This window comes from Micropterus salmoides, unplaced genomic scaffold, assembly GCF_014851395.1.
Source record: "Micropterus salmoides isolate LMB-PRFRI ecotype aquatic unplaced genomic scaffold, ASM1485139v1 Ms_hic_scaffold_4388, whole genome shotgun sequence".
Taxonomy (NCBI): Eukaryota; Metazoa; Chordata; class Actinopteri; order Centrarchiformes; family Centrarchidae; genus Micropterus; species Micropterus salmoides.
Genome location: NW_024043804.1, coordinates 2,710 through 10,824, shown reverse-complemented (window position 1 = coordinate 10,824; position 8,115 = coordinate 2,710). Strand labels below are relative to the sequence as shown.

The window sequence follows — 8,115 nt, the reverse complement described above, 5'->3', positions numbered from 1 at the left end:
TATATCATCTGTTCCGTTTCTCAAGGAGCCCCCGACCAGCTGGTGTTCAGCCGTGAGATCAAAGTTAACACTGAGTCCCCCTTAGGAGTCCTCGTCTCCATACAGCGAAACTCTCAGGACTCTCTACTGTCAAAGGCGGTTCCCATCAGCCTTTGCTCCATTACCATTTGTGACCGCGTGGGCCGCGTTTGACCCGCCGTCGCCATTGCCCTCTTCCAATCGAAGTCTTTTCAATTCAGCGTCATGTCTTCAGGCGTGGACACTTTGGAGCGATCTGCCTCCTTCTGGTTTTCCTGATCCCTGGACCCTGGCTTACCTTTAGTCCTTTACTCACAGGGTCTTTCTTTGGAAGAGTCCCATCTTCTTGAGCGTCCCGCTCTTACCCGAAGCTTTCTTTACTTCTGTACTTGCCGCTTTCTTCACTTCTTTAACAGCTGGCTTTGCGTCTTCTTCTCCTCCGTTTTCCCCATCCTTCTTGCCGTCTTTCTTTGGCTCAGGTCTGCTTCTTTCTTTGGTTTTGTACTTAAAGTTTCCTTTTTTACCACTTCCTTCTTTTTCTCTCCACTCTCGTCTTTCTTTATAGCTGCAGCAGGAACCTTCTCGTCCTTCTTTTCACTTCCTTTTTCTCTTCTTTTGATGCATCTTTCTTGGAAGAAGCTTGTCGACAGGTTCGGTGGCTTTGATTTTGCATCGGCATCCTGCAGTTTGGGCTTTTCTTCCCCATCCTTCTTCTCTTTAGGGCAGCGTCACCCACCTTTGGCTTCGTTTTCACCTCCTGTTTTTTGACATCTACTCGTCCGAGCTTGTCTTTCTGCAAGGCACTGCTGGGTCTGAAGTCCTTAGACTGGGACTTAAGGCTTTCCCGGCTCTCTGCTCGTTTGGGTTTGTTCTCAGTTTTGGATGTTTCTAGGTCCTTCAAACACACAACCGGAGTCTGAGGAAATCTAGATGTTTGAGTTTCTCAAGTCCATCTAGGATTTTGGTCTGCGGTGTGCACCCTGGGAAGAGGACACGGATGATCTTCTCCTGAGGGCTGGAAGGATGCCAGACCAGCAAAGCACAAATGGAAACAAGGCATGGTAGTGGAAGATCTGAGCCCTTTACATTTGATCCGTTGTTTGGCCAAATCTGCATTAAAGCCTCAAGGTTCTTGCTGCCGCTCACTGGATTCAGCGTGTACAGCTCCAGACGGCCGACTCCCATCTTTTGAAACAAGATAACTGGTTTATACTGGGTCCGCTGGACCGGACGAGGGGTTCAGGTTTGATTGCCAGTCTTTGTAGGTGCTGCAGAGTGAGCGACACCTGGTCACAACTCCGCAGCTCGCTGGGATCTCCCTGTACGGACTTCAGTCCTGTCGGGAGCATTGAGGAAGACCACCCGATCTCAGGAGAGATGAGGTTTTTCATCCAGTCCTCTTCAGTCTGAGATCCAGCAGACTCTTCCTCCTGCTCAGCTACTTTCCTCCACAGCAGACTGTTCAGCCCGGGAAGATTGTCCACACCAACGTGGGTCAGGAGCACCGAGTCGATTCTGTCCAGGTGTCGAACCAGTTTCCAGAAGCAGGAGCGGGGATCCGAGCCACCGTTCACCAGGACGTTAAAACCATTAACAGCAAAGAAGGCGGCATCCCCCCTCCCGGGGAAGATGTAGCAGCAGGGCCGCGAGAGCTTCAGGAATCCCACGGTGCTCGGGGGCTCCAGGAGGTCAAAGGGGGACTCGGGCTCCAACGACTCAGACAGGTACTCTGTGAACTCCTGCAGTCCCTCCATCTCTGGGAGGACCAGCGGAGGGTTGATCTGGATGTTTATGAAGTCTTGCAGGTTGTGTTTTTCCAGCACAGAGTCCTTCCAAAGGCCGACGTTAGGACAGCTGAGGGTGAGGCTGGCCTTCACCGCTGGGTCCGCAGAGCTCAACAGCTCTCCGACCTGCCACAGAGAAACCACACGGTCTTATTGTGAACATTAAACAGTCGAGCGCCTGATCGGCTCAGTGCGACACCTTCTCTCACCTGTTCGTCTGCAAATATGTGGATGAAGTGTTTGAGAGAGAAGCAGCCTTTCTGTAACACGATGTCTCCGCTGTCTTCCACACACTGACCGGCCAGAACCAGCAGTTTGTGTCGGGACGAATCGCAGACCAGCCGCCGCACCTGGGCACACAAACAGGAAGCACACCTTAGCCATACACCTGCTCACACAGACCCACCTTACTGCCGTCTGTGTGTCCTCATATCCGCTACATCACTCTGTACCTCCTGAAGCTCTAATCTCATCTATCGTGATTACTGACCTGCAGGACAACTCAGGTTTCTGCAGAGCTGCAGCCGGAGAGGGCTGAGGTGAGGTCACATGATGGGAATCGGTTCCTCGGATAATAAACGCTGGCACATACTCAGCTCTGACTGAGGATCCAGCAAGTGTTTTCAGGTTGTTAAAGAGCCAGCGGCTGCTGGGAGGAGCTTCTGTTCTCACCTCTGAGCAGACGAAGTCGTGCGCTGGATTCACCACAACCTGAGTGTCCAGAACGTCTCCGCAGTGCTGCAGCGTGCGCTGACCTGCAGGAGACACAGCAGCCGGCCAGAGACATGTTAGCTTCCGGCCATCACAGCGTTTCAGTCTTTACACTGAGAACCAGCAACACGTGTTCTTTATTCAGTGTGTGTGTGTCTCAGCTGACACACCCCCACCCGGTGTTGTCAGATTTATTGATGATACACATGATTCTGATATTTTAAACAGATTCCTTTTCCACAGTATCGAAACTGAAAATGCGCTTCTCTTCATCACTTGCATGTGTCCTTGTGATTGGACGCTAGCTGTGCTGTGATTGGCTCGTAGCCTACTCACTGACACTACTATATTGAAGATAATGTACAATCTACTTAATACGAATATAAATGTTTTAAATCTTCATATCTACAGAGGAAGTGCAACTCACTCTAACGTGACGTCTCAGTAAATCGTGTGTTTAACCATCATGTTTTTTCAGGGAGCGTCACACTCCGTCCTGAGCCAAATAACAAAATAGGTAAGAAGATTTAAATGCAATAAAACCAACTGTACTTAACACTTAATTTCCTGCCTTTTGGAGAAGTTTCTGATTGGTGACAAGTGATGTGAAGAGCCAATAAAAAAGAGGCGTGTTAAATGATTCCACCAGATGAAACCAAGGGAAAGCCGAGCTCGTGGTGATAAACGGCGAGCTGCTCCTTCTATTTCTTTCTGTGTTGATTGCAAGCAAACCATACAGATAGTACTGCAGGGGCGGCTGCAGCTGTTCCGCCAGTGTATGAATGTGAATGAATGGTGAATGCAGATGTAGTGTAAAAGCGCTTTGAGTCGGCGAAAAAGACCAGAAAGGCGTTATACAAGTACGGAGCATTCACATTTAATTCTTTGCGGCTACAAAAAGTATCGATTGAAGTTCTGGTTTGACGGGAGACGTTTGGATTCTACTCGACACCGAGCAGCGATACCCGTCCCCGGATCCCGGTGGAAAAGGTCCACGGCGTTGGGAAGCTGCAGTGGTGGTGCACAGTAAACAGTAAATGAACTGATGCCGCTCTGCTATTAGCTTCACTTAACTTCTAAGATCAGCTGATTCGATAATTCTGTAATTAAATTCAGCCATTTAATCAAGTTCGTGTCCCCCGCGGTACCCCACACACTACAGCATAGTTAGCACAGTAAGCCGGAGAGCTAACTTAGAGGTCCTGGTAGCTGAGCACCAGAACCAGAGGCGGGCTCTCAGTGAACACGGACCGGGACTCGGACTCCAGGGACGACGGAGACACGGCAGGTTCAGGCTTAATATAACACTGTCTAAACCGCAGGGATCTCACGCGTGACGGCATGGCATCCGCAGACTTCTTTCTCGACGGGCTAAATGTTCAGGTGACGCCGCGTTTCTCGACGCTGAACACAACCTGCAGGATTCCTGAACTTTCCGTCTTTGACGAGACATAAAAAAAGCCGATACCGCCGCAGCGCTGTAACTGAACACGGTAACCGGCCACGCCTGGTCCTGCGACAGAACTGGACTTCCTGCAGAGAGAAACGTACGAGGAAATGATCTACGTCCCGCCTCGGTCCTGCTGGAGCTCAAGTTCAGTTTAAATCACTCTGCTTCTAATGTGAAAGTCCTCTGACAGGAAGTTAGCTGACCTTTGACCTGCCGAAACACAAAGGGACACGTCGGTGGTCTTACCTGGGACGTCCTCCGACAGGAAGGCCGAGTGTCTCGACACGAAGAGTTTCAGCTGCTGGTCCAGAACAGGAACTTCCAGATCTACAGGCCAACACCGCACACCTGGAAAACACACACACACACACCTGTGAAACCGATTGGTCACATCCCAGCTGAGAGCTGACCAATCACAGGAGCCCATCTGACCTCCAGCTACACAGCAGGTTCTGTTCGGTCCTCTGATATCCCAGTGGAGACAGCGTTGCCCCTAGGATGGAGCTGTAGCAGCGCAGGTGAAGCAAAATCTTTGTCAGATATGAAACCAGCATGTGCTGCACCTCAGAATATAAAAAATGTCACTGTTTCCCAGATTAATGTGAGCTTTAGATGAATGTTTTGGTGCTGTTCGGGGGGGGTCCTCCCAAGAATCACCAAGCATCAGCCTTAACGGCAGGAAAACCCTGTTAATGCTGCTCAGAATCATTACAGATGCGATCGTTCATGTTTTTGTGTCTTCATTTTACAGCTCCTGACATTTATCTGTACAGATTAATATAAAAACAGGCAGCATGAGAAACCTCCTCCCTTCTGAGCTGCATTTCATTTCCCCATTAAAACAGAAACGTCTCCTCATCAGCTCATAAGGACGAGTTTGCATCACTGATTAGCTTCACTAACCCGAGCTCCTCCGGTCACCTCCGTCCTCTCTTTTCCCGACTGAAACCTGACGGAGCTGCAGGCTGCACCGGTTTGTACCTGATGTTCAACACATTAAGGGTCGGCAGTGATAAAATCCAGCTTCCAGTGACTCTCTATGAACCGAGCTAATGTTCAGTCACAGAGCAGCTCTGCAGCTGCTGTAGAAGCTGCTCGGGCTGAAGGGGAGATGTCGTCCTAACTCGGAGCTAACCGGCTTCACTTTCCCAGCAGCCGGGAAACAACAGACTTTTCTTGGTCTCGAGAAGCCGACACGCTGTAACATTTACTGCCAGAATGTTTTCCTCCGCTCAGACATTCAACACTGATTCCTCACGGGAGCGCGCTGCTCTTAGAACAGCACCTCCCTCAGGAGAGGGAGCGAGGAGAGGGAGCGAGGGGAGGGAGCGAGGGGAGGGAGCGAGGGGAGGCGACGCTGCTCTTAGAACAGCACCCGTCACGTAGAGGTTCTGTAGGGAGCGAGGGGAGGGAGCGAGGGGAGGGAGCGAGGAGAGGGAGCGACGCTGCTCTTAGAACAGCACCTCCCTCAGGAGAGGGCGAGGGGAGGGAGCGAGGGGAGGGAGCGACGCTGCTCTTAGAACAGCACCTCCCTCAGGAGAGGGAGCGAGGGGAGGGAGCGAGGAGAGGGAGCGACGCTGCTCTTAGAACAGCACCTCCCTCAGGAGAGGGAGCGAGGGGAGGAGCGACGCTGCTCTTAGAACAGCACCTCCCTCAGGAGAGGGAGCGAGGGGAGGGAGCGACGCTGCTCTTAGAACAGCACCCGTCACATAGAGGTTCTGTAGGGAGCGAGGGGAGGGAGCGAGGGGAGGGAGCGAGGAGAGGGAGCGAGGGGAGGAGCGAGGAGAGGGAGCGAGGGGAGGGAGCGAGGGAGGGAGCGAGGGAGGGAGCGAGGAGAGGGAGCGAGGGGAGGGAGCGAGGAGAGGGCGACGCTGCTCTTAGAACAGCACCCGTCACATAGAGGTTCTGTAGGGAGCGAGCCGAGCGCTGAGCGCTGCCACAGTGTGCCAGTGAAAACATTTGGAGCGAGTAGTTTAATGATCATGGGAAATTTCAGCAGCAGCGCATTACATTAATATCACAGGGCACCGCGTGCCAACGGGCCCCGGGGCCACGAGGTTTGTCTAAAATACACTGGTGTGACAGCTTGTGGTTCTGTTGTGGCGCTTCATCATGTTCAACACCGACAGCAGCAGACTGGAGACAAACTGGTCCCCCGGTCCCCCCCCACACTCTGAACTGGTCCCCTGGTCCCCCCCACACTCTGAACTGGTCCCCTGTACAGGAGGATCGTGCCCGTTTCCTCATCAGCCAGATCAACTGTTCCTCCTCAGCAAACAGGAAGCTGATCATATTTAGCAACGCCGCTTCCTCTTTGTGTGTCAGCAAGCACGGGATCAAATCAGCAGGCAGATAAAAGACTGGAAATAGAGAAATACAGAGTTTGCTTGAACGCAACTGGAACACATGACATCCAGCAGACAGAGTTTGTGTTCAGCCACAGCAGATATTTATAACTTTGACGCGTTAATCACGCAGGATGTTGCTCTGAGGCGCCGCAGTCACAGCAACAACTACAGGCAGTGGCCCATGCTGGGACTGCGAGGTCATCTGTTTCTACTGGTTTCTACCAGTCAGCTCCGCCAGTGGTTCTCAAACTGTGGGGCGGGCCCCGCCGGGGGCCGGGAGTGACCAGGGCAAAACATGGAGGGGCACTGATCTGAATAAATGTGATTCTTTTCTATAATTTCTTTTACTTCACTTCCCTCCACAGACTGCTGATCCTCATTTCCAGGTCAATCATCAACATCCTGAAAGTCTCTGGGAAACAGCTGGACGATTAAAGTTTCTGTTTTAATCTGCTCTTTACAGAAACACCAAACCGGTCAAGCTCAACAAAATAACACCCATCCGGTGGGCAGAGATTTTCAAAATAAACAGGGCTCAATGCTGCGACTATTGAAAAGTTCCAGACTTAAATAAAAAGTTAAAGTTCAGTATTATTTCAAAGAAATGTCCTTTTTCTGCCCAATGTGAGTCAGCGAGGTTTCAGCCGACCATCAGGAAGCAGAAGTCTTTCAACCAACAAACACCAGTTTCAGACCCAAAGCTGGAAGATAACCCGGGTAAAGTGCTAAACAGAGACCGTCGGGACCCAAAGCTGGAAGATAACCCGGGTAAAGTGCTAAACAGAGACCGTCGGGACCCAAAGCTGGAAGATAACCCGGGTAAAGTGCTAAACAGAGACCGTCGGGACCCAACTGGGAAGATAACCCGGTAAAGTGCTAAACAGAGACCGTCGGGACCCAAAGCTGGAAGATAACCCGGTAAAGTGCTAAACAGAGACCGTCGAGACCCAAACTGGAAGATAACCCGGGTAAACTCGGACCCGGATGTCCGCGGTGATATCAGGTCTAAATTTAACCAGAGATGCAGAAACAGCTGCTTCACATGGCGGACTGGACTAAACCCGTAACAGAGTTTCCTCATTTCACCATCAGGCTGTGGTGAAACTCACGGAGCTCACTGTGAACAAAGTGACGGTTTAACGCAGGAAACTAACGTTAATGTGGTTGCTTCGTGTTTTGTTAGCATGCTAACGCTAAGTTACACGGTTTAACCCCGGGAAAAGTTTTAATGTTACCGACAGGAGGAACCAGCTGTTTCATACTGAGGTGCAGAACCGAACACAGTTTAAAGTTTGTAACAGCAGCAGCGACGTCTGTTCTTCTTCACGGGTTTTATTCTGAAGGGCCCGCAGACTTCCCGCTCTGGTACCGAGGCGGCGGCTCGGTTCGTCTTCGGGGCCCGTTAACTTTACCAGAACTCACCTGCGTCAATCTGCCGCAGCAGCCGCTCCAGCAGGCCCGCGGGCCGCAGTGACCCCACCACCACCAGCACCGAATAATCCGCCGCCGCAGGCCGAGAAGAACCGGGACCGCCGCCCCGCTCCGCTGCCGCCGCCTGATGGGTTGGACAGGCCACTAATGACGCCACCGGACACAGACACATGCCCCGCCCGCCCGGTCAGAGGCGGGAAAATGTGTAACTGGCACACGAGACGGCCAATTACAGAGGAGAAGAGAGCAGCGGAGAGGGAGGCTGGCCAATCACAGGAGAGGGGGCGTTCAGGTGCTGCTGGGGAAATCATCACTGTGTTCAGATTCAATCTCAACTGCTGAAAATGCATAAAATACTTTACATAAAATAAAA

General features: G+C 51.7%; 1 pseudogene; it reads right to left on the bottom strand.

Moving 5' to 3' along the window:
• Positions 1-334: 334 nt before the first annotated feature.
• LOC119887850 lies at positions 335-7,914 on the bottom strand (annotated as a pseudogene).
• Positions 7,915-8,115: the final 201 nt, after the last annotated feature.